Below are 25,147 nucleotides of genomic sequence, written 5' to 3' on the forward strand. Positions count from 1 at the left end.
AGCTGTGTTTTTCTTTTTAAAGGTTGTTTTGGCTATTTGCAGTCTTTTGTGTTTCCATACAAATTTTAGGATTGTTTGTTCTAACTTTGTTAACAATGCTGTTGGTATGTTTATAGAGATTACACATAAAATGTGTAGATTGCTTTGGGTAACATAGACGTTTTAACAATATTTGTTCTTCCAATCCATAAGCATGTATATTTTTCCATATTGTTTTGTCATCTTCAGCTTCTTTCATAAGTGTCCTATAATTTTCAGAGTACAGATATTTTAACTCTTTGGTAAGGTTTATTCTGATGTATCTTATGGTTTTTGATGCACCTGTAAATGGAATTGATTCCTTGATTTCTCTTTCTGCTACTTCATTATTAGTGTACAGAAATGTAACAGATTTCTATATGTTGATTTTGTATCCTGTGACTTTACTGAATTTGTGCATCATTGCTATATATGGTCAATTAATCTTTGACAAAGCAGAAAAGACTATCCACTGGAAAAAAGATAGTCTTTTCAACAAATGGTGTTGAGGAAAGTGTACAGCAATGTGCATAAAATGAATCTGTACTATTTTTGTGCACCATACAAAAAGATAAATCAAAATGGATTAAAGACCTAAACATAAGACAGGAAACCCTTAAAATCCTACAGGAGAACACAGGAAATAATTTCTATGAGAGGCCATAGCAACTTTGTTCTAGATATTTCCCATGAGGCAAAGGAAACAAAAGCATAAATCTGCTATTGGAACTGGATCAAAATTAAAAGCTTCTGCAGAATGAAGGGAACAATAACAAAACTGAAAGGCAACCTATAGAATGGGAGAAGATATTTGCAAATGACATATCTGATACAGGGTATCTAAAATACGTAAAGAACTTAACAAACTCAAGACCCAAAACCCAAACAATCCAATTAAAAATGGGCAGAAGACATGAGCAGACATTTCTACAAAGAAGACATACAGATGGCCAACAGGCAAATGAAAAGATGCTCAACACCACTCATCGTCAGAGAAATACAAATCATAACCACATGGAGATATCACCTCACACCAGTCAGAGAGGTTAAAATTAGCAACACAAGGTTCAACAAGTATTGATGAGAATGTGGAGAAAGGGGAAGACTCTTACACTGTTAGTGGAAATGCAAACTGGTGCAACCACTGTGGAAAACAGTATGGAGGTTCCTCAAAAAGTTAAAAATAGATATACCCTATAACCAAGCAATTGCACTACCAGGTATTTACACAAAGGTTACAAAAATACTGATTTGAAGGGATCCATGCACTTGATGTATATAGCAGCCTTATCTACAATAGCCAAATTAGGGAAGGAGCTCAAATGTCCATAAACCGATGAATGGATAAAGAACATGTGGTATGTAAAAACAACGGAATATTACTCAGCCATAAAAAGGAATGAAATCTTGCCATTTGCAGCAATGCAGATGGAGCTAGGGAGTATTCTGCTCAGCAAAATGTCAGTCAGAAAATGACAAATACCATATGGTTTCACTCATATGTGGAATTTAAGATAAAAAACAAATGATCACAAAGTAAGAAGAAGAAGAAGAAGAAGAAGAAGAAGAGGAGGAGGAGGAGGAGGAGGAGGAGGAAGAGGAGGAGGAGGAGGAGGAGGAGGAGGAGGAAGGAGAAAACCAAGAAACAGACTCAAGTATAGAGAACAAACTCATGGTTGCCAAAGGGGAGGAGAGTGGTGGGATGTGTTAAATAGGTGATAAGGATTAAGGAGTGCACTTGTGGTGAGCACCAGGTGTTGTATGTAAGTGTTGAGTAACTAAATTTTACACCTGAAACTAATATTGTTCTGCATACAAACTAACTGGAATTGGGGTAGGGAGCTTTACAACATATTTGATAGAATTTGCCTGTGAAGCCATCTGGCCCTGGAGCTTTGTTTGTTGGGAATTTTTTGATTACTGATTCAATATCTTTGCTGGTTACCAAAGTTTTCTATTTCTTCCTGCCTCAAAATTGATTATTTATATGTTTCTAGGAATTTATCCATTTCTTCCAGGTTGTCCAATTTGTTGGCATATAGTTTTTCATAATATTCTTTTATAATTGTTTGTATTTCAGTGACATTGGTTATTATTTCTCCTCTCTCATTTGTGATTTTATTTGGGTCCTTTCTCTTTTCTCTTTCATGAAGTCTGCCTAGAAGTTTATCAATTTTACTAATTTTTAAAAAGAACCAGCTCCTGGTTATATTGATGTCTTTTTTTTTACTTTCTATTTTTTATATATATTTTTAAATTTTTATTTTATTCAAATTCAATTAATTAACATATGGATATTATCAGTTTCAGAGGTAGAGTTTAGTGATTCATTACTTGCGTAGAACACCCGGTGCTCATTACATCATGTATCCTTCTTAATGCTTATCACACAGTTGCCCCATTCCCCCACCCTCCTCCCTTCCAGCAACCTTCAGTTTGTTTCCTACAATTAAGAGTCTCTTATAGTAGTCTCACTTTCTGATTTCATCTTATTTTATTTTTCCCTCCCTTCCCCTATGATCCTCTGTTTTGTCTCTTAAATTACACATATAGTGAAATCATATGATAGCTGTTTTTCTCTGAATGACTTCTTTTGCTTAGCATAATACCCTCTAGTTTCATCCACATCAGTGCAAATGGTAAGATTTCATTTTTTTGATGACTGAGTAATATTCCAGTGTGCACGCACACACACACGCACATGTGTGTGTGTATAACAAATCTTCTTTATTCATTCATCCGTAAATGGACATCTGGGCTCTTCCATAGTTTAGCTATTGTGGATATTGCTGTTATAAACATTAGGGTGCAGGTGCCCCTTTGGATCAATATGTTTGTATCCTAGTAGTGCAATTTCTGGGTCTTAAGGTAGTTGTATTATTAACTTTAATATGAGAAACCTCTGTACTATTTCCAGAGTGGCTGTACCAGCTTGCATTCCCACCAACAGTGTAAGAAGGTTCCCCTTTCTCTCTGCCCTTGCCAAAATTTGTTGTTTCCTGACTGGTTATTTTTAGCCAGACTGGTGTGAGATGTTATCTCATGGTTTTGATCTGTATTTCCTTGATGCCAAGTAATGAACCTTTTTTCAGGTGTCTGTTGGCCATTCGTGTGTCTTCTTTGGAGAAATGTCTGTTCCTGTCTTCTGCCCATTATGTGACTGGATTATTTGTTTTTTGGGTGTTGAGTTTAACAAATTCTTTATAGATCTTGGACAGTTACTAACCCTTTATCTGATAAGACATTTTCAAATTTCTTCTCCCATTCTGTAGTTTGCCTTGGGTTTTGTCTATTCCCTTAGCTGTGCAAAAGGTTTTTTACCTTCATGACGTCCCAATAGTTCATTTTCACTTTTGTTTCTCTTGCCTTTGGAGATGTGTCTAGCAAGAACTTGCTGCAGTTGTGGTCAGAGAGGTTACTGCCTGGGTTCTCCTCTAGGATTTTGATGGATTATTGTCTCACATTTAGGTCTTTCATCCATTTTGAGCTTTTTTGTGTGTATGGCATAATAAAATGGACCGATTTCATACCCCTATATGTGGCTATCCAATTTTCTCAGCACCATTTGTTGAAGAGAATGTGTTTTTTCCATTGGATATTCTTTTCTGCTTTGTCAAAGATTAGTGAACCATAAAGTTGAGGGTCCATTGCTGGGTTTTCTATTCTGTTCTACTGATCTATGTGTCTGTTTTTGTGCCAGTACCATACTGTCTTGATGACTACAGCTTTGTACTATAGCTTGAAGTCAGGCATTGTGATGCTCCCAGCTTTGGTTTTCTTTCTCAACATTTCCCTGGCTATTCAGTATCTTTTCTGGTCCCATACAAATTGTAGGACTGTTTTTTCCAGCTCTGTGAAAAATGTTGATGCTTTTCCCATAGAGATTGGATTGAATGTATAGATTGCTCTGGGTATCATAGACATTTTAACAATATTTTTTCTTCCAATCCATGAGCATGGAATGTATATATATATATATATATTCTCATAAGTGTAAAAATAAAAATTAAAATGTCTTAAAAATAATTGATAAAATTAAGAACACAGCTGAAAAATATAATAAAATATAAAAATTAGGAGTAAAGAATAATAAGAAAAACCGTGAATGCTATATACTTCTTACCCCAAGAGCAAGAGTTTTACAGCTCTGTACAGATCAGTAAACCTGGTATTTGCTGGAAGTTCCTGCTGGTCTTCTGGGGGAGGGGTCTGTTGGGCTGATTCTCAGGCATCTTTGCCCTGGAGGAATTGCACTGCCTTTGCCAAAGGGCTGAGCTCAGTTTAAATGGCACCAGAACCGGTGGGGGAGGGATGAAAATAAAGGTAAGCTAATCTCTAACCCAGGAGCTGAAATTTTGCTCCCTCACACTCTTCAGTGAGCCCTCATAGAAAAACAGTCGATCACTCTTGTCTCCCTGGTTTCCCTCCAAACTCTGTGTTCACACAGCCTGTGACAGAACATTTTTATCTCAGGCACGTGACACCATTTTGAGTCTCCAAACTTTATGAACTCTTGCAGCAGGCACCCACGCTGGTCTTCGTGGGTTGGGGAGGATGGTCTCACTGTAGTTCTGCCTCTTGCTGGGCCCCTGCTTGGAGAGTGGTCACCCAACTGAACAGCAGTTGGTGGTTTATAGAAACACTGAGCAGAAATCTGGTGCCTGATCTCACTGTTTGCAACCAGCTTCTCTGCTCCAATGCCTGGGAATTCTGCCATACTTGGGCACCCCCATTCTTTTTGTGACCCAGGGGATCCTGAGACCACAATGTCCCACCTGGGATTCTGCCCTGCTTTGCCTCCTGAGCACCTTCCAGGTAAACTTCTACAATTCCAATTTTGAGCTCTGCTGCTTGTAACACTTTCCAGTACCCAGCTTACAGAGGCTCCCTCCCCCCTCAGTTTATCTCCCGAAATATCTCCTTGGATTCACATCAAAGCACCTCCTACCCTGCAAAAAGTGGTCACTTTTCTGTTTGTAGAATTGTAGCAATTATTTTCTCAGATCTCCAGTTGATTTTGTAGGTTTTCAGAATGATTTGATAACTATCTATCTGATTTCCAGGGAACAGATAAAACTAGAATTCCCTACTTCTCTCCCATCTTGGAGGGTCTCCTCATTGATTTCTTTTATTGTTTTTTAGTTTCTATATTATTTATTTCTCCTCTAATCTTTATTATTTTCTTCCTTCTATTGGCTTTAGCCTTCATTTGTTGTTCTTTCGCTAGCTCCTTTAGGTGCAAGGTTAGGTTGTTTATTTGAGATTTTTCTTATTTCTTGAGGTAGGTTTGTATTGCTATAAAGTTCCCTCTTGAAATTGCTTTTGCTGCATCCCAGAATTTTTGGACCATTGTGTTTACATTTTAACTTGTTGCTATTACTTTTTAAATTTCTTCTTTTATTTCCTGGTTTACCCATTCATTATTTAGTACCATGTCATTTGAACTCCCTGTATTTGTGGTCTTTCCAATTTTTTTTTTCTTCATGGCATTGTGGTCAGAAAAGATTCATAGTTTGATCTTCTTGAGTTTGTTAAGGCTGGTTTTGTGGGCTAATATGTGATCTATTCTTTGAAATGTTCTATGTGCACTTTAAAAAAATGTGTATTTTGCTCTTTTATGATGAAAAGTTTTGAACATATTGGTTAAATCCATCTGCTCCAGTGTGCCATTCAAAGTCATTGTTTCCTTGTTGATTTTCTGTTTAGGTGATCTGCCTTTTTATGTAAGTATTAGAGTCCCCTACAATTTTTGTATTATCTATTAGTTTCTTTATGTTTATTATTAACTGTTTTATGTATTTGGGCACTCATAGGTTGCATTCATAAATATTTGCAATTGTTATATCTTCTTGTTGGATAGCCCCCTGTATTATTATATAGTGTCCTTCTTTGTCTCCTGTGAGAGTCTTTGTTTTAAAGTCAATTTTGTCTAAAATAAGTATTGCTACTCCAGCTTTCTACTCATTATCATTTGCATAATTAATGTTTCTCCATTCCTTCACTTTCAATTTTAAGGTGTGTTTTGGTCTCAAATGAGTCTTGTAGGCAACTTATTGATAGGTCTTTTTTTTTTAATCCCTTATGTCACCCTATGTCTTTTGATTTGATGTTTAGTCCATTCACATTCAAAGTAATTATTAATAGATATGTATTTATTACCATATTATTACTGGTTTTGTGGTTGTTTCTGAAGATTTTCTCTTATCCTTTCTTGTCTTTCTGTCTCTCATGGTTTTATTTAGTGATATGTTTGGATTTCTTTCTCTTTATTCTTTGCATATTTCTTAATGGTTTTTGATATAGCTTACCTGTAGGTTTGTATATAATGTCTTCTGCACATAGAAGTCTGTTTTAGGTTGATTGTCATTTGAATTTGAACCCATTGTTTTCACCTGTACTCCCCACATTTTAAATATATGCTATTATATTTTATGTCATTCTTTTAAGTTCCCTGACTGATTTTTTACAGAAATACTCATTTTCACTGTTTTCATGTTTTCTACCTTTATACTGTCACTTTTAGTCTGCCCTTTCTACTCAAATAGTCCCCTTTAGTATTTCTTGCACTGCTGGTTTAGTGGTCACAAACTCCTTCAGTTTTTGTTTGTCTAGGAAACTTTATCTCTCCTTCTTTTCTGTGATAGCCTTGCTGCATAGAATATTCTTGGCTGCAGATTTTCCCATTTAGCACTTTGAATATATCATACCCTTCTCTTATTGCTTGAAAAGTTTCTGATGAAACTCCTGGGTTTTCCCTTGTAAGTTAATGATTTTTTTTAATCTTGCTGCTTTTGAGGTTTTTTTCTTTATCACTATATTTTCCAAGTTTAATTACAATATGTCTTTGTGTGGGTCTGCTTTTGTTGATTTTGATGGGAGTTCTCTGTGCTTCCTAGATCTGCCTATCTGTTTCCTTCTTCAGATTAGAGAAGTTTCTGCTACTGCTTCTTCAAATAAATTTTCTGCCCCCCCCCCATTTTTCTCTCTTCTTCTGGGACTCCTACAATACAAATAATATTACATTTGATGGAGTCACTGAGTTCTCTGTCTATTCTCATTTAGTGTAATTCTTTTTTCTCTCTTTTATTCAGCTTGATTACTTTCCATTACTCTGTCTTCTAGGTTACTAAGTCATTCCTCTGTTTCTTCCACCCTGCTATTCATTCCGTCAAGTTTGTTTCTCATTTCATTTACCGAGCCCTTTATCTTTGCTATGTTATTCCTTATCTGTGTTAAGGATCTCACTGATGCCTTCCATTTTTTCCCAAGTCAAGTATCTTTATTACCATTACTTTAAATTCTCTATCAGACATGTTACTTATACCTGTTTCACTTAGATCTCTGGCTGTGGCCTTACCCTGTTCTTTTATTTGGGATAAATTTCTCTATCTCCTCATTTGTCTGCCTTTCTGTGTCTGTTTCTCTGTTAAGAAAGTCAGCTGTGTTTTCTCCTATTGAAAGTAGTGACTCTATGAAGAAGAGGTCCTAAGGTGTCCTGCAGTGCAGTGTCCCCTGTTTACCAGAACCCTGCATTTCAGGAGAGTATCCTCTGTGTATTGCTTACATGTGCTGTTGTGTTTGAGTCACTTTTCCTTTCAGTGATATTGTATGTACTGACTCTCTACCTGTTGTGGGCTGTGCTTTCTGTGGTGTTAGTGGACCCAATCAGGCCAGTTGTTAGGGGGTGTGCCCACCAGGGAACTTGGGAATGGTATGGTGGTATTAGCAAAATTTATGCTGGGCCACTAGTCCAATATTGGATCCTTGGAATAGTTTTGGCACCTGGGAGTTGAGTGCTGGGGTTTCCAGGGCATGAGGGTGGGCATGCGGCAATGCCTGGGTCTGGTGTTGTGACAGGGTCACATACACAGTAATAGCTGTGCACCCAGTGGTGGGTCAGGGCACATGCATGGCTTTTACAAAATTTTCCCTGACCTCAGGGCCAAGGCCAACAGGCTTGGGGTGGGCTAGTCCTCAGGACTCATGGGCATGGTACACTTCCACTAGGTCAGGCGGTACGTCTGTACAGCCCTGCCTCTGGCAGGTGGCTCTGTGTTTTTGCTGGGGGCAGGGGAGGAAAATGGCACTTATGAACTCCCTCATTTTTGGAGAAGTCCTGCAACATGCTCCAAAATCGGTATAAATAGATCTGTCTCATGTTTTTTCCCCTGCATTGTGAAAACTGCCAATTTTTTTTTGTTGTTGCTTCTCCATGCAGGTTGCTGTCTCTTTAAGGACAGTAACCCAGCTATCACTCATCCTCACTGCTTGCCCAGTCCTGAGTCAGCAGACTTTTAAGGCTCTAAGCTCCAAGTACCCCTGGTTTTATAAACTCATGGAATTTAGCCCCTTCAGTTTTTTAAACCCCAACATGGGAATTCGTCTTCCCTGTGTGAGCTCCCTGGTATAAGCACCCATTTCTCTTCCCTCTCCACATTCACAGCCTCCTCCCTCCTGTGGTCAGCCTCCAGTTTTTCCTTTCTGACCTTCCTAAAATTTCAGCTGCAGCTTCTTCTCTATATTTAGTTGTGGAGTTTATTCTTCCAGTCTTTGGATTGGTTTCTGGTTTGTTGATTTGGATGTGGATGATATCTAATAGAAAATGTGGGGTACGGTGAACTCAGGGTCCTACTCTGCCATCTTCCCAGGGGTTTCTCTATGTTCTTTTTTTTTTTAACTCATTAGTTTAAATCATTCATATTAAAGGTAATTATTGGCAGGTAATGACTTATTATTGTCATTTTGTTAATTATTTTGTTTGACCTGTAGTTCTTTTGTTCCTTTATTCTTTTCTTGCTGCCTTTTTTTTTTTTTAGTTTGATGATTATTTTTTTTGTAGTTATATGGCTTATTTACTCTTCAGCTTTTGTGTATTTACTATAAATTTTTCTTTGTGGTCACCATGAAGCTTACATTGTACTACTTATAGTTATAATGGTCTGATTTAATCTGATAACTTAACTTCAATCGCATACAAAAGATCTACACTTTCATTACTAGGCTTAAAGTAATTTATATGCCATTGTACAGTATTGCAATATTCTGTTTGTCTATATACTTAACTTTACTAGTGAGATTTTTACTTTCATATGCTTTTTTGTTTGTTTCTGTTTAGTGTTTATTTTTTCAATTTGAAAGAAGCTGGGCTCCCTGGTTGGGTAGAGCCTGTTGGGGGCATTCCTTACTGTAGCAATGCTGCTGGAAAGAGCTCTGGTTGTCCAAACTGCTGGTGGGGGCACAGGGCTTCTGCTAAGAACTGCAGCACCCATGAGCCCATGTCTCTGTGAGCCCAGGTCCCTTTTCCCTTTTCATGTGGTCTACCAATCCTAACTCCCCTCTGCTCCATGTGAGACAAGAGATAAGTGGATATTTCAGTATCAAAACACTGGAGAAGTTGGATATATGTCTTGGCCTCTTTTTCCCCAGCTGGAGAAATTACGTGTCAAGGAGATCTTTCTCAGTGTGGTACTGTGCCAGCTTGGGGGAAGGGTAACAAGGACAAAGTAAAACCTTTACTCTGACCATTTTGGATGTTCTTTAATTAATTTTTCCATCCCCCCCCCATGTGCTGAAACATTACCTTTGAGGTCTAGAATTCTTAAAAAGGCATTTTTGATGTATATTTGCTAAATTCATTTTTCTGTGAAGGAATTAGGGCCAGAGATCTCCTATTCTGCCATCTTGCTGATGTCACTATAGATTAGCCTTTATATTTATATTTATATAAATATTTATATTGTTAATAAATATGGTTTGTGGTCTGTTGTGCAACCATCCAACTTTGAAAGAATATAGGCTTTTCAACATGGACAGCAATTAAAATATTACATGGGAAGTTAATTACTGATTTATTAGAATCATTGAAAATTCTCTAAAAGATTTATTTATTTATTTGTTTTTTATTTTATTTTATTTTTATTTTTTAATAATGATTTTTTATCATATTATGTTAGTCACCATACTGTTTATTTTAAAACTTATACCTGAAAACAGGATAAAACATTTTTTAAAAAGGAATTTTTAGACCAAGCTTTGAAAATAGGTACTAAGTTTTGGACTGGTAAAATGAAATGCCTATTACTCATATCCAGGAGCTCTGAGTGATAACTTCAGAAACATCTAACTCTCTAAGAATTAGAAAATTAGAAATCCAAGAAGAGCTAAGAATACCATAGGAAAATGGGAATTACATTATAGGATTTTTCTTTTACCTCAGTCATATATCTGGGTGGCTTTTTCATAAAACCAACAAACTCATTCATACAGAAGGAATATGCTGAAAATTTTGGAATCTTGTAACACTTGTATTGGATTAAATGATTCAGGAAATAATCCAAAGATGTGCTGTTTGTCAGAAAAGTTCTTTACAGGGAGCACAAAAGATAAGTCAAGTCTAAGGCCAATGTTACCTGGGATATGATGGCAATTGGACTTAATTGAGACTCCAGCTCTAGAAGGTATTAAATATTTTTAGTAATGTTATATATGATGCCCATATGGCCACACATGTGTCCGTAGGCTAAAACTGATGCTCAAATTGTGAACAATGCCTTACTAAATTATATCATCTAAACTTTTGGAATTCCTAAGCATGTAGAATTCAATAAGACAAATCATTTTAATTTTTTATTTTTATTATGTTCATTTAGCCAACACATAGTACATCATTAGTTTTTGATGTAGTGTTCAATGATTCATTAATTGCTTAACACCCAGTGCTCATCACACTCTGCGCCCTCCTTAACACCCATCACTGGTGGTCATTTTATATTTGTGGTAATTCAGGAGCTTTGTAATAGCCTGTGTACTCAAAATTCGGCTACTTTTAATCACCTCCAAACCTCTGGACAAGTAGAATGAATAAACCATACCCTAAGAAATTATCTGACTAAATTATATCAAGCCATTGTCTCACAGTAACCCAAAGACTGGTTTTATTAAAAATAATACTATCTCTCTGTTGTAAGCATGGCATTTCTCTCTTTGAGTTTGGAAAATCTATAAATTTAGCATTTAAGCTACCCTATTCTGTGATATGAAAGAAACCAGTCATGATCATATATAATACTTAACGAGTTTGTTGGTTTCCTTGGGCTAATTATGTCATCATGTGACCAGGTGCTGAAAAAAAATCCCCCTGAAGAGAGGTGTTATCATCATTGAGCAGGAGACCTGTTTTATATTAAAGTGTTACACCGACAGGTTGATGGTCATCCATTAAACAGTGTCCTACCAGGTGATGTTGATAACATACTACCACTAAGGTAAAGGAAAAACCCAAATGGATACATGTTTCACATGTGAGACCAGCACCTATAATTGAGCAGGCTTTAATTCTCATTAAGGACTTTAAGGATAAATTCTTCAGGTAGTTACTTACAATAATATGAAAACTGAAGAGAAAGTTCCTCTAATAGGAGAGATAAGCTGATTTCTTAATTATCTTGCACATTATAATTTTATTTTTTATTTTTATTTTCTTCAATATTTTACTTAAATTTAAGTTAGTTCACATATAGTGTAGTATTAGTCCCAGGGGTAGAATTTAGTGAGTCATCAGTTGCACATAACACTCTGTGTTTCTTACACCAAGTGCCCTCCTTAATGCCCATCACCCAATTACTCTATCCCCCTGCCCACCTCCCCTCCAGCAACCCTCAGTTGTTCTCTATAGTTAAGAGTCTTTCATGGTTTGCTTCCCTCCCTTTTTCCCCTTCCCCCTTGTTCATCTGTTTTGTTTCTTAAATTCCACATATGAGTGAAATTATATGGTATTTGCCTTTCTCTGACTGACTTATTTTGCTTAACATAATACACTGTAGTGCCATCCACATCATTGCAAATGGCAAGATTTCATTCTTTTTGATGGCTGAGTAATATTCCATTGAATATATGAATATATACATATATATAGATAGAGAGAGAGAGAGAGAGAGAGAGAGAGAGAGATGGCTTTGGGCTTTATATGAGGTTCGGGCTCTTTCCATAATTTGTCTATTGTTGACAATGCTGCTATAAACATTGGGGTGCATGTGCCCTTTCAAATCAGTATTTTTTTTTATCCTTTAGGTAAATACCCAGTGGTGCAACGGCTGGGTTGTAGGGTAGCTCTATTTTAACTTTTTAAGGAAACTCCATACTGTTTTCCAGAGTGTCTGTATCAGCTTGCATTCCCACCAACAGTGTAAGAGGGTTCCTCTTTCTCTGCATCCTCACCAACATTTATTGTTTCCTTTATTGTTAATTTTAGCCATTCTGATAGGTGTGAGGTGGTATCTCATCCTCGTTTTGATTTATATTTTCCTGATGATAAGTGAGAAAACATTACTTTTTTATTGAAAGTTTATTGAAAATATATGAGAATTTTTCAGAGCTATGGTTCTTACTCCATTTTGTGAGTTTCTTTGGTCTAAATATACAAGTATACATATTTACTTTAATTATTGTATTTTCCTTTGATATGTTTTTGTTAAGACTGTAAGACATTGAAGAGGACTTACAACATAATACAATGGCTTATTGGCCATGATATGAAAGTTCCTTTTATGGTTCCAAAGGATTCATTAAGTGATCACAATTTCAAGTGTCCTGACATCTGATTTCTAGACCCAGAGTCTCATATGGCTGAAAGAGTAAGATTTTTATTCGAGTTTATATTCAATGAACCATGACAAATATGCTGACATGACCTCTTGACTGGATAGAACAAGATTGACCAATGAATGTCTCCCATGTCTGCAAACAACACCTGAATATTTATCCAAACTTGAGAAACCTGTATATATCGTCCTTTTTCTGCTTGGTGAATGAAAGCTGCATCAACTCTGTAAGAAGTCATTTTTTCTGGAAATGATCATAGTAATTGCTTAATGTGGAGTATGGATAAATCATGAGTCCATGAGAGATGTAGTAAAACATTTTGTAATCTGTCTTACAACTGTCCACACAGAAAATGACCCTAAAAAAAGAGCACTGTTTGGCTGTTGCCACAGAATAAACCTATGTCAGCCAGGTGTTCATGATGGTATATGGCAAAGTCATGTCTAGTTTGGCATCACAAATTGCAAAATCTATCTCTGATGATCATATATAGATCAAAGTATGTAATTTGGCAGGTAATGCTGTCGTTGGATTGAAGATGAGAACTCATCTTATCTTCTAGAGAAATGATGACCTAAAAAATCATGCTCAATAATTTTACACTGAGGCCCAATGTAGTCAGTAATGACAAAGCAAAAGGCTGAATATCCACGTTTCCCTTCAAGAGTAATGAGTTTTGGGTTTTCAGGCAATAAGTCCCTTCAGGGAATCTTCTCTATAGGTTTCATGACAACAACACATCCCCAAGTTTAGGCTATATTTGGTGAGCCATCTTTAGTTAGAGAAGGCCATCCTCAAGGCTAGTTTTTAGCTATATTTTTCTCATCATGTTATCCAGTTGGAATTTCTGGAAAGATTTTTGCCATTCCATTAAAATTCAAAGAGAGTGCATGTGTTTGATCATCGATACAGTTGACACAGAAAATTAGACAAAGAAGAGGTCTGACTTAAGAAGAAAAATAAGTTACTACTTTCAGAAAGCTAAGTTCTGTAGATGTTTGATTTCTGTCTGGGAGTCAGGCAACTGAAATAGCATCACTGGAAACATTTTAGTTATACCTGAAATGGATCCCACTACAAATGAAGGAAATATTTCCTTCACTACCCAGCACTCCTCCCACCCCCAGGAACCATTACCATCAATCTGTGCACATGCTGAAAACTAACTCTAATATACTGAAGGGATAATGACTACTGGGATCTTCATTGGATACTCAAAACAAATTCCTCTAAGGAAGGATCACGCCCAGGCCTCCAGAGAGTGAAATTCAAGAATTAATCTGCCAATGGGTCTTGGCTAAAAGGCACTTGAGTATTCAGATAAGTACATGGTGTCCCCTGATGATTATTAGGTCTTTAAAATGTCAGTGTAAGGAATTGTGGGTTATTGGTGATGCCAGTTTTTCCTAATTGGCCCTTTAATCTGTTTAGCTTTGCCAAATGGAACACTAGCTTCACATTTGAAGTTCTTCTTTTCTAGACACAAATCCTTTAGAAGATGGCACCATAAAGGAAAACAAAAACAATTTTGGAAATACTTACATAAATGTGATGTTGATATCTTTGGAGCCATAGTATCATCTACATCATGAGGTCTTGTTTGTCCAAAGTATGGAAATAAAGATATATATTACAAATAAAATTTTTTGCATTGCTGATTGGAAAATGTTAATAAGAACATGAAAGAGAAATCTGAACAAAAAGAATGTATTTTAGGCCATGATCTAAAAAGCCTCATGCAAGATTTTGCCTCAGTGATGGGTAGTGAACACATTTTCAAGACTACATTAAACCAATTCTACATAATTTTACAAGGTCATTTTGTGGGTGCCCATGGCCAATAGCCAAGCCCAATTATCCACATACCACTATTGCTGTGTAGACAAAAAATGGACCATAGAAAACTTGATTTTACCAGACACATCCTGACTGCTCTTCCAATATAGAAGCTTGTTTGTAAATGAGGACTTCTTTATGGTGAATGAATGGTGCTCAGTATTTTCATAAGTTAGATTTATATTTATTTCTTCAGGTATTAATTAACTAATTAATTTACAAATTTCTTTTTATTCATTCATTCATTTATTCATTATCACTGGGGAAATCATGGAATTTCAGACTTGAGATAACCGCAAGGCAATCCCTTGTTCTATACAATGTAAGATTCCGTGTACCTAACAAATATTCATATTTTAGGCTTTATTACATGATCCATGTTTCCTCAAAGGGGCCTTCATTTGGAACAATTCCATACCTCTTTTTTCCTCATTGTGTCTTCAGTTAAACATTCAGGCAATGGTTGTCATAATGATAGGTGGTGAGTTGATGCATTTGATCATAGATACAGGACACAAAAAAGCTAGGGCAAAATAGGAAGCCACATAAAGGCAATAAATATGTTTGACTCCTCTTGGAATACTAAATAATAGAGGGTTGATTTCTTCCTGCGTCATCCTGACGTGATAGAATCTCTGGAAAGCATAACTTTGTAATTTTCAAAGAAATGTGTAAGATGGCAGTGGAGGATATCCATCCTTCATGGCCACTAGGAAACATGACACAAGTCATTTGTCCAGGTTTCGGAAAATATATCAGATACACTTCAGAGATGACAACAGCAAGAGTCTGCATTTGAGTCTCAGACCACTTCTTCTAGAAAAGGTTGACATCCATGGTGGTCAGAGGGTGAGATGGAAAAATTCATCCCATGGATCTCAGTTGTAAGACATTGAAAAGAATTCAGACAGTTTACTTGTGACTCTGGCAGATTGATAAAACTTCTTAGGACAATTTAATAAATTATGTGTATATATATATAAACATACACACACATTTATACATAAATTAAATGGAATATTACTCGGCTATCAAAAAGGATGAAATCTTACCATTTACATTGACATTGATGGATTATGCTGAGTTAAGTCAATCAGAGAAAGACAATTAGCATATGGTTTCACTCATATGTGGAATATAAGAAACAGCACAGGGGATCATAGGGGAATGGAGGGAAAATGGAATAGGAAGAAATCAGAGAGGGAGAAAAACCACGAGAGACTCAACTATAGGGAACAAACTGAGGGTTGCTAGTGGGTAGTTGGGGGGGGATGGGGTAATTGGTGATAGGCATTAAGGAGGACATGTGATGTGACAAGCACTGGGTGTTATATGCAACTGATGAATTACTAAACTCTACATCTAAAACTAATGATGTACTATATGTTGGCTAATTGAATTTAAATAAAAAGGAACAAAAGAAATTCTGAACTATTGGTATTGCCAGTAGTTCACGATGGGAATTCTGACCAAATAAGTTTTTTTTTTTTTTAAGATTTTATTTATTTATGTGACAGAGAGACAGCCAGTGAGAGAGGGGACACAGCAGGGGGAGTGGGAGAGGAAGAAGCAGGCTCATAGCAGAGGAGCCCGATGTGGGACTCGATCCCGGTACGCCGGGATCACGCCCTGAGCCGAAGGCAGACGCTTTAACGACTGCGCTACCCAGGCGCCCCCCCTGACCAAATAAGTTTTACCCAACAAGGGCACTAGTGTCCAAAGTACTGGGAAAATTTATTTGGAGAAAATGTATGTCTTAAAGAATGAAATAATCAGGAATACAAAAACTATTTCAAAAGTACTTTTATAGAAATAAATTAGAAAGTTCTTCAAAATTTAAAGCAACTCCCTCATGACCTCATGTTTCTTTAATCACATAAGTTCACCTGTATACCAGGATAATGGAGTATATGAATCATAATTTAAATGCTGTTAGCAGGATATGGAAGGACAATACGAAAAAAAGAAAAATGACTTTTGAAAAATGGACTAAAAGTTGCCTTGATCATAAGAAACAAGTATCTTTTAATGATGGGAAATATGTTTCACTGAAAAACAATTCCATATAAAATCACATTGATACTTCCTGAGAGTTCCTGAAGTATATTAAATTATTGTACAAAGAAAATGAAATTGAAGCCAAAATGAATGAGCCACAAAAGTAAAATTATTAAAACTGAAAACAGAGCTTAAATAATGATTCAGAACATCTAGACCTACATATGACAGTAGGTCCTACTGTCACACACACACACACACACACACACATACATAAATGAAGATTAGGAGCCAATTTACTATGTTTTTTTTTAAGGATTTTATTTATTTATTTGACAGAGATAGAGACAGCCAGCGAGAGAGGGAACACAAGCAGGGGAAGTGGGAGAGGAAGAAGCAGGCTCACAGCAGAGGAGCCTGATGTGGGGCTCGATCCTATAACGCCGGGCTCACGCCCTGAGCCGAAGGCAGACGCTTAACTGCTGTGCCACCCAGGCGCCCCCAATTTACCATGTTTTTATGAAAGTAGATATATATGGATTTACTACTACACAATAATTATACATCCATTGGTTCAATTATTCTGAACACATTCATGTACTAAATGGTTTAAACAAAGAAAAAGCATAAAAAAAATAACACAGATGGAAAGGTTGTTCTGACAAATATCCTAATTCTCATTAAACACATTATTTTGAAAAGGAAGAAAATGAACACACCTACACAAGGGCAAAACTACCAACCTCCAGGAAGAGACCCAAAAATGTGGGTACCTGGGTATCATACTCTGTAATAAGCTGAGCATTTGCTTAGAAGAGGTTGGCAAGGGAGACATTCCATGGTGCTGAAATACCTATCAAATCCTGTTCAAAAGGGCACGGGGTCCAGCCTTCATTACTAAGGGGGAGTATTTGATATAAAGTCCAAAGAAAGTCCAACCGGGACTCCCAATCCTAACCAAGCAAATCGTGGCCCCGAAAATGCACAATAAGGAGTGTGTGTGGCGAGTATTCCAATGGGTGGTGGGGCATTAACATTGTCTGAAATCATTTGGGAGCCAAATAAACCACTGGTATGGTTTGAAATAAAGGGCAGAGATTTCCTAAAATGCTGTGCTTCAATAGGGATCAAGGATCATGTTGGCAGTCTCAAGAGGTGCCAAGTCCCAAAACGCATTCAGGACTGGTAAATGTTGGCGACAGGGGGAGGAGCCACGGAGCAGGGAGTTTTGACAGCTGGCCTATGGATCTCTCCGCAGACACCATCCCAACGAAGATGCTGCTGGGAGAGGCAAGGCTTGCTGGACCCAAACAGGGGAAGGTATCCAAAGACTCATGCCCCTGAGGTATCCCTCTCTACAGGAAGCGATCGCAGGTAAGCAGGTTCCAGGAGGGATATGAGAGAATGCACTCACGCACGCATTTACCGGTCACCACTGCCTTGTTTGGGTCAATGATGAGAACTCATATTGTCTCGAAGAGAGATGATGACCTAAAAATCATGCTCAATAGGATTACGCTGAGGCCCGATGGAGGGGAATGTCCTGGGGTCAGCATCCCAGAGATCCTTGGGGCCCTGGGAGAGCGCTGCACTTTGGGGCTTGATGTGACGGATCCCCTGAGTCTCCCAGTTGTGGCTGTGGCCTGCTGTGGGCACCCCGGTGCCCTAGAGATGCGCGGGCCTTCAACCTTACCGCCGACCCATTCCTCCTCCCAGGAGGCCCCCCTGGGGAGCCCTTGCTTAGTTGCCCTGGTCTCCGCATATCTTTCAGAGTGCCTGGTGCCCAGGGTGTCGGCGCGGCCTACACCATGGGAGGTGAGTGGAAGCCTGTGAGCTTGGAGGAAGACTGCCCAGGCCATCGGGGTGGATTCGGGGGAACGTGTCAGGTCGGCAGCAGCAGCGGCGATGGAGGCGACGACAGTGGCACAGGCTTCGGGTGGGAGCCCTTGATGTCCGGGGAGGGTTGACTTCCGCTTGGACATGCACCCGTGGACCATGCCACGTGGACGGGAAACGAAAGGCGGGCCAGGTCCCTGATGAGGACCCAAAAGTGTGGGGATGCCGCCATCAGCCCACCTGCAGCTGACATTGTCCCACTGCTTCACTGCGCACCACATGGGCTGTGGAGATGGTGGACATGGGCCCTTTGGGACACTGGCGGCTGTCCCACTTGGACCAGGGCCATGCCTGAAACACATCCCTCGGCAGGCTGCCCTGGGCAAGAAGGCAGAGCACCTGCCGCATGCACTCGACTCCCAAGGACTTTGGGATTCCTTGGGGCAGCTGCGGAACACCCCTCCCTGATCCCACCATCCCCTGAGACAGGAAAGGCCGACCGGGCCTAGGCAGGGAATCTGCAAGTCACTGGGCACAGCAGGGGATGGCCCTGGGCCCCTCGCCCTGGCACTCCAGATCTCAGGCAGTGGTCCTGGGGCAGAGGCCTAGAAGGTGCAGGCACAGGGCCGTCCTCCATGGCGGGCGGTGGGCAGCATGCCTTGGTGTGGTGCAAGCCGTTGTTCAGGAGCTATTCCTCGGCCCTGGGGACCCTGGGAGTCCAGGGGCACTGGCACCCCGAGTCCTAGAGGGCTGGGCCTAGCTCTGGGTGCCACCGATGGCCTCATCCGTGGGAGGGCAAGGGCCTCACCCTACCTACCAGGCCCGCACCCTTCACACTGCGCTACACGCTCCCAGCCTGGTACCTCTCGGGAAGCCTGTGTGCTGGCCTTCTACTGGGGGCTACCTTAGCTGGGCTCGGCTCCCGCAGGGGGCTATACTGTCCGTTGTTTTGGCTTACAGGTATGGGCATCAGTGAACCTGCACCCTGCTCCTTCCTTCGCTTTCCCCGGTCTGTGCACGCCAACCTCAGCACTTGCAACACACTACCAGGCGTTCAGGACAGGCAGCTCTTGGCTACAGGGCCACATGCCCAGGACCAGGGAGTTTTGACAGCTGGTCTACCCCTCTCTCCCCAGACCCCATGCCCAGATGAGGATCCCAGCGTGAGGGCCAAGGCTTGCTGGACCCAGCCCCGGGAAGGGGTCCAAACTCTCGTGCCCCGGGGCATCCCGCTCTACAGGAAGCACCCCAGGGTAAGCAGGTTCCAGGCAGGGTGGGAGAGCACACACGCACGCACCCGTCCCCACTGCCTTGTTTGGGTCAATGATGAGAACTCATATTGTCTCGAAGAGAGATGATGACCTAAAAATCATGCTCAATAGGATTACGCTGAGGCCCAATGGAGGGGACCGTCCTGGGGTCAGAAACCCGGACATCCTTGTGGACCTGGGAGTGTGCTGCACTTTGGGGCTTGAGGCGACCAATCCCTCAAGTGTCCCAGCTTTGGCTGTGGCCTGAATGTGGGCCTCCTGGGGCCCAAGAGATGCACAGGCCTTCAGCCTTACCCACTGACACATTCTTCCTCACAGGACATGCCCCCTGGGAGCCCTTGCTTAGCCACCCTGGTCTCCTCGTGTCTTTCAGGGTGCCTGGTGGCCAGGGTGTCAGTGCAGCCTCCACCATGGAGGTGAGTGGAAGCCTGTGGGCTTGGAACGAAGCTGCCCAGGCCATCGCGGTGGGTTCGGGGGGCCCGTGTTAGGTCAGCGGAGGTGGCGATGGCAGCGGCGACAGTAGCACTGGCTTCGGGGTGGGAGCCCCTGTTGTCTGGGGAGAGTTTACTTCCCCTTGGACGTGCCCCTGTGGGCCATGCCACATGGAGGGGAAATGAAAGGCGGGCCAGGTCCCTGACGAGGACCCAAAAGTGCGGACACGCTGCCGTCATCCCGCCTGCAACTTACGTTGTCACGCTGCTTCACGGCGTGTCCCATGGGCCCATCAAGATTGTGGACGTGGGCCCCTTTGGGCCACTGGAGCCTGTCCTGCTTGGACCCAGGCCGTACCTGTAGCCCCACTCCATGGCAGGCTGCCCCGGGCAGCACAGGCCAGAGCACCTGTCACATGCACCCGACTCCCAAGGACTTTGAGATTCCTTTGGGGCAGCTGCGGAGCACCCCTCCTTGATCCCTCAGGCCCCCGAGACAGGAAAGGCTGACCTGGCCTAGGTGGGGAAACTGCGAGTCCCTGGGCGCAGCAGGCGATGACCCTGAGCCCCTCATCAAAGCACTGCAGACCTGAGGCCGTGGTCCTGGGAAAACGCCCAGCAGGTGCAGGCACAGGGCCCTCCTCCATGGCGGGTGGTGGGCAGCATGCCTTGGTGTGGTGCAGGTCGTTGTCCAGGAGCCATTCCTTGACCCTGGGGACCCTGGGAGCCCAGGAGCACTGGATCGCCATGTCCTAGAGGGCCAGGCCTAGCTCCGGGTGCCACAGATGGCCCCATCCGTGGGAGGCCGAGGGCCTCGCCCTACCTACCGGGCCCTCACCATTCACACTGCACTATGCGCTCCCAGCCTGGTACCTCTCGGGAAGCCTGTGTGCTGGCCTTCTACTGGGGGCTACCTCAGCCTGGCTCAGCACCTGCAGGGGCCACACTCTCCGTTGTTTCAGCCTCCAGGTCCAGGCATTGGTGAGCCTGCACCCTGCTCCTTCCTTTGCCTCCCCTGGTGCACGCTGACCTCAGCACTTACAACGAGCCGCCAGGCATTCGGGACAGGCAGATCTTGGCTGCAGGGCCAGGTGCCCTGGAGCAAGGCATTTTGACAGCTGGCCTACCCCTCTCTCCCCAGACCCTGTGCCCAGATGAAGATCCCATCATGAGGGCCAAGGCTTCCTGGACCCAGCCCCGGGAAGGGGTCCAAACTCTCATGCCCCTGGGTCATCCTGCTCTACAGGAAGCACCCCCAGGTAAGCAGGTTCCAGGTGGGGTGGGAGAGCACACACGCACGCACCCGTCCCCACTGTTGTTTGGGTCAATGATGAAAACTCATATTGTCTCGAAGAGAGATGATGACCTAAAAATCATGCTCAATAGGATTACACTGAGGCCTGATGGAGGGGACCGTGCCAGTCTGCATCCTGGAGATCCTTGGGGCCCTGGGAGAGCACTGCACTTTGGGGCTTGGGGCGACCAATCCCTCGAGTCTCCCAGCTGTGGCTGTTGCCTGACTGTGGGCTTCCAGGTACCCTAGAGATGCGCGGGCCTTCGGCCTTACCCGCCAACCCATTCCTCCTCCTAGGAGGCCCCCCAGGAAACTCTTGCTTAGCCACACTGGTCTCCTCATGTCTTTCAGCGTGCCTGGTGGCCAGAGTGTCGGTGCAGCCTCCACCATCTTTGGTGAGTGGAAGCCTATGGGCTTGGAGTGAAGCTGCCCAGGTCATCGGGGTGGGTTTGGGGGCCTGTGTCTGGTGGCGGCGGAGGAGGCAATGGCAGCGGTGACAGTGGCACTGGCTTCGGGGTGGGAGCCCTTGATGTCCAGGGAAGATTAATGTCCCCTTGGACGTGCGCCCGTGGGCCATAAAACGTGGAGGGGAAATGAAAGGCGGGCCGGGTCCCTGATGAGGACCCAAAAGTGCGGACACGCCGCCATCATCCCACCTGCAACTTATGTTGTTACGCTGCCTCAGGGCATACCCCATGGGCCCATTGAGATGGTGGATGTGGGCCCCTTTGGGCCACTGGAGGCTGTCCCGCTTGGACCCAGGCCATACCTGTAGCCCTGCTCCATGGCAGGCTGCCCCGGGCAGCACAGGCCAGAGCACCTGTCACATGCACCCGACTCCCAAGGACTTTGAGATTCCTTTGGGGCAGCTGCGGAGCACCCCTCCTTGATCCCTCAGGCCCCTGAGACAGGAAAGGTCGACCAGGCCTAGGTGGGGAAACTGTGAGTCCCTGGGCACAGCAGGCGATGACCCTGGGCCCCTCATCGAAGCACTGCAGACCTGAAGCCGTGGTCCTGGGGAAAAGGCCCAGCAGGTGCAGGCACAGGGCCCTCCTCCATGGCGGGCGGTGGGCAGCATGCCTTGGTGTGGTGCAGGTCATTGTCCAGGAGCCATTTCTTGACCCTGGGGACCCTGGAAGCACAGAGGCACTGGCTCCCTGTGTCCTAGAGGGCCGGGCCTACCTCTGGGTGCCACAGATGGCCTCATCCGTGGGAGGGCGAGGACCTCGCCCTATCTACTGGGCCCGCACCCTTCACACTGCCCTACACACTCCCAGCCTGGTACCTCTCGGGAAGCCTGTGTGCTGGCCTTCTACTGGGGGCTACCTCAGCTGGGCTCGGTGCCCATGGGGGCCATGCTCTCCATTGTTTCGTCCTCCAGGTCCAGGCATTGGTGAACCTGCACCCTGCTCCTTCCTTCACCTCCCCCGCCCTGTGCGTGCCACCCTCAACCCTTGCCACAAGGCACCAGGCATTCGGGACAGGCAACTCTTGGCTTCAGGGCCAGGTGCCCCAGAGCAAGGAGTTTTGACAGCTTGTCTACTCCTCTCTCCCCAGACCCCGTGCCCAGACGAAGATCCCAGCGTGAGGGCCAAGGCTTGCTGGACCCAGCTCTGGGAAGGGGTCCAAACTCTCATGCCCCGGGTCATCCTGCTCTACAGGAAGCACCCCCAGGTAAGCAGGTTCCAGGCGGGGTGGGAGAGCATGCACGCACACAGGCACCCGTCCCCACTGCCTTGTTTTGGTCAATGATGAGAACTCATATTGTTTCGAAGAGAGATGATGACCTAAAATTCAAGCTCAATAGGATTACGCTGAGGCCCAATGGAGGGGACCGTCCTGGGGTCAGAAACCCGGACATCCTTGTGGACCTGGGAGTGTGCTGCACTTTGGGGCTTGAGGCGACCAATCCCTTAAGTGTCCCAGCTTTGGCTGTGGCCTGAATGTGGGCCTCCTGGGGCCCAAGAGATGCACAGGCCTTCAGCCTTACCCACTGACACATTCTTCCTCACAGGATGCCCCCCTGGGAGCCCTGCTTAGCCACCCTGGTCTCCTCGTGTCTTTCAGGGTGCCTGGTGGCCAGGGTGTCAGCGCAGCCTCCACCATGGGAGGTGAGTGGAAGCCTGTGGGCTTGGAGCGAAGCTGCCCAGGCCATCGTGGTGGGTTCGGGGGGCCCGCGTTAGGTCGGCGAAGGTGGTGATGGTGCGGCGACAGTGGCACTGGCTTCGGTGTGGGAGCCCCTGTTATCTGGGGAGTTTACTTCCCCTTGGACGTGCGCCCGTGGGCCATGCCACATGGAGGGGAAATGAAAAGCGGACCAGGTCCCTGATGAGGACCCAAAAGTGCGGACACGCTGCCATCATCCTGCCTGCAACTTACGTTGCTGGGCTGCCTCAGGGGGTGCCCCATAGACCCATCGAGATTGTGGACATGGGCCCCTTTGGGCCACTGGAGCCTGTCCCGCTTGGACCCAGGCCGTGCCTGTAGCCCCGTTCCTTGGCAGGCTGCCCCGGGCAGCACAGGCCAGAGCACCTGTCACATGCACCCGACTCCCAAGGACTTTGGGACTCCTTGGGGCAGCTGCAGAGCACCTTCCCTGATCCCTTGGGCCTCTGAGACAGGAAGGGCCGACCAGGCCTAGGCAGGGAAACTGCGAGTCCCTGGGCACAGCAGGCTATGGCCCTGGGTCCCTCGTCGAGGCACTCCAAACCTCAGGGCAGTGGTCCCGGGGAAAAGGCCCAGCAGGTGCAGGCACAGGGCCCTCCTCCATGGCGGGTGGTGGGCAGCATGCCTTGGTGTGGTGCAGGTCATTGTCCAAGAGCCATTCCTTGACCCTGGGGACCCTGGGAGCCTAGGGGCACTCACTCCCCGTGTCCTAGAGGGCTGGTCCTAGCTCTGGGTGCCACCGATGGCCTCATCCGTGGGAGGGCGAGGGCCTCGCCCTACCTACCAGGCCCACACCCTTCACACTGCACTACGTGCTCCCAGCCTGGTACCTCTCAGGAAGCCTGTGTGCTGGCCTTCTACTGGGGGCAACCTCAGCTGGGCTCGGCGCCCGTGGGGGCCATTCTCTCCATTGTTTTGGCCTCCAGGTCCAGGCATCGGTAAACCTATACCCTGCTCCTTCCTTCGCCTCCCCAGCCTTGTGCGCACAGCCCTCAGCCCTTGCCACAAAGTGCCAGGTGCTCAGGGCTGGCAGCCCTTGGCTGCAGGGCCAGGTGCCCCAGAGCAAGGCGTTTTGACAGCTGGCCTACCCTTCTCTCCCCAGACCCTGTGCCCAGACAAAGATGCCACCCTGAGGCCCAAGGCTTGCTGGACCCAGCCCCGGGAAGGGATCCAATGTCTCGTGCCCCCAGGGCATACCGCTGTACAGGAAGCACCCCCGGGTAAGCTGGTTCCAGGCAGGGTGGGAGAGCACACATGCACCTGTTGCCACTGCCTTGTTTGGGTCAATGATGAGAACTCATATTGTCTCGAAGAGAGATGATGACCTAAAAATCATGCTCAATAGGATTACGCTGAGGCCCAATGGAGGGGACCATCCTGGGGTCAGAAACCCGGCCATCCTTGTGGACCTGGGAGTGCGCTGCACTTTGGGGCTTGAGGCGACCAATCCCTCAAGTGTCCCAGCTTTGGCTGTGGCCTGAATATGGGCCTCCAGGGCCCCAAGAGATACACAGGCCTTCAGCCTTACCCGCCAACACATTTTTCCTCACAGGATGCCCCCCTGGGAGCCCTGCTTAGCCACCCTGGTCTCCTCATGTCTTTCAGCATGCCTGGTGGCCAGGGTGTCGGTGCGACCTCCACCATGGGAGGTAAGTGGAAGCCTGTGGGCTTGGAGCAAAGCTGCCCAGGCCATCGTG

The 25,147-nt window shown here is 44.3% G+C and overlaps 6 non-coding genes across 6 annotated transcripts; all 6 read left to right on the plus strand.

Annotated features, from left to right (window-relative positions):
* The first annotated feature begins 13,147 nt into the window (after positions 1 to 13,147).
* On the plus strand, positions 13,148 to 13,229 carry LOC123790838 (small nucleolar RNA SNORD115). The gene has a single exon (XR_006779214.2). It is a non-coding gene; the product is annotated as a small nucleolar RNA SNORD115 (small nucleolar RNA).
* Positions 13,230 to 17,898: 4,669 nt separating this feature from the next.
* Positions 17,899 to 17,979, plus strand: LOC123790834 (small nucleolar RNA SNORD115). The gene has a single exon (XR_006779211.1). It is a non-coding gene; the product is annotated as a small nucleolar RNA SNORD115 (small nucleolar RNA).
* A 1,626-nt stretch (positions 17,980 to 19,605) lies between these two features.
* On the plus strand, positions 19,606 to 19,686 carry LOC123790872 (small nucleolar RNA SNORD115). Its single transcript, XR_006779243.1, has one exon. It is a non-coding gene; the product is annotated as a small nucleolar RNA SNORD115 (small nucleolar RNA).
* A 1,625-nt stretch (positions 19,687 to 21,311) lies between these two features.
* LOC123790835 (small nucleolar RNA SNORD115) lies at positions 21,312 to 21,392 on the plus strand. The gene has a single exon (XR_006779212.1). It is a non-coding gene; the product is annotated as a small nucleolar RNA SNORD115 (small nucleolar RNA).
* Positions 21,393 to 23,026: 1,634 nt separating this feature from the next.
* On the plus strand, positions 23,027 to 23,107 carry LOC123790837 (small nucleolar RNA SNORD115). The gene has a single exon (XR_006779213.1). It is a non-coding gene; the product is annotated as a small nucleolar RNA SNORD115 (small nucleolar RNA).
* A 1,623-nt stretch (positions 23,108 to 24,730) lies between these two features.
* Positions 24,731 to 24,811, plus strand: LOC123790869 (small nucleolar RNA SNORD115). The gene has a single exon (XR_006779240.1). It is a non-coding gene; the product is annotated as a small nucleolar RNA SNORD115 (small nucleolar RNA).
* Positions 24,812 to 25,147: the final 336 nt, after the last annotated feature.

This window comes from Ursus americanus, chromosome 28 (assembly GCF_024610735.1).
Source record: "Ursus americanus isolate L20-20 chromosome 28, mUrsAme1.1.p, whole genome shotgun sequence".
Classification (NCBI taxonomy): Eukaryota; Metazoa; Chordata; class Mammalia; order Carnivora; family Ursidae; genus Ursus; species Ursus americanus.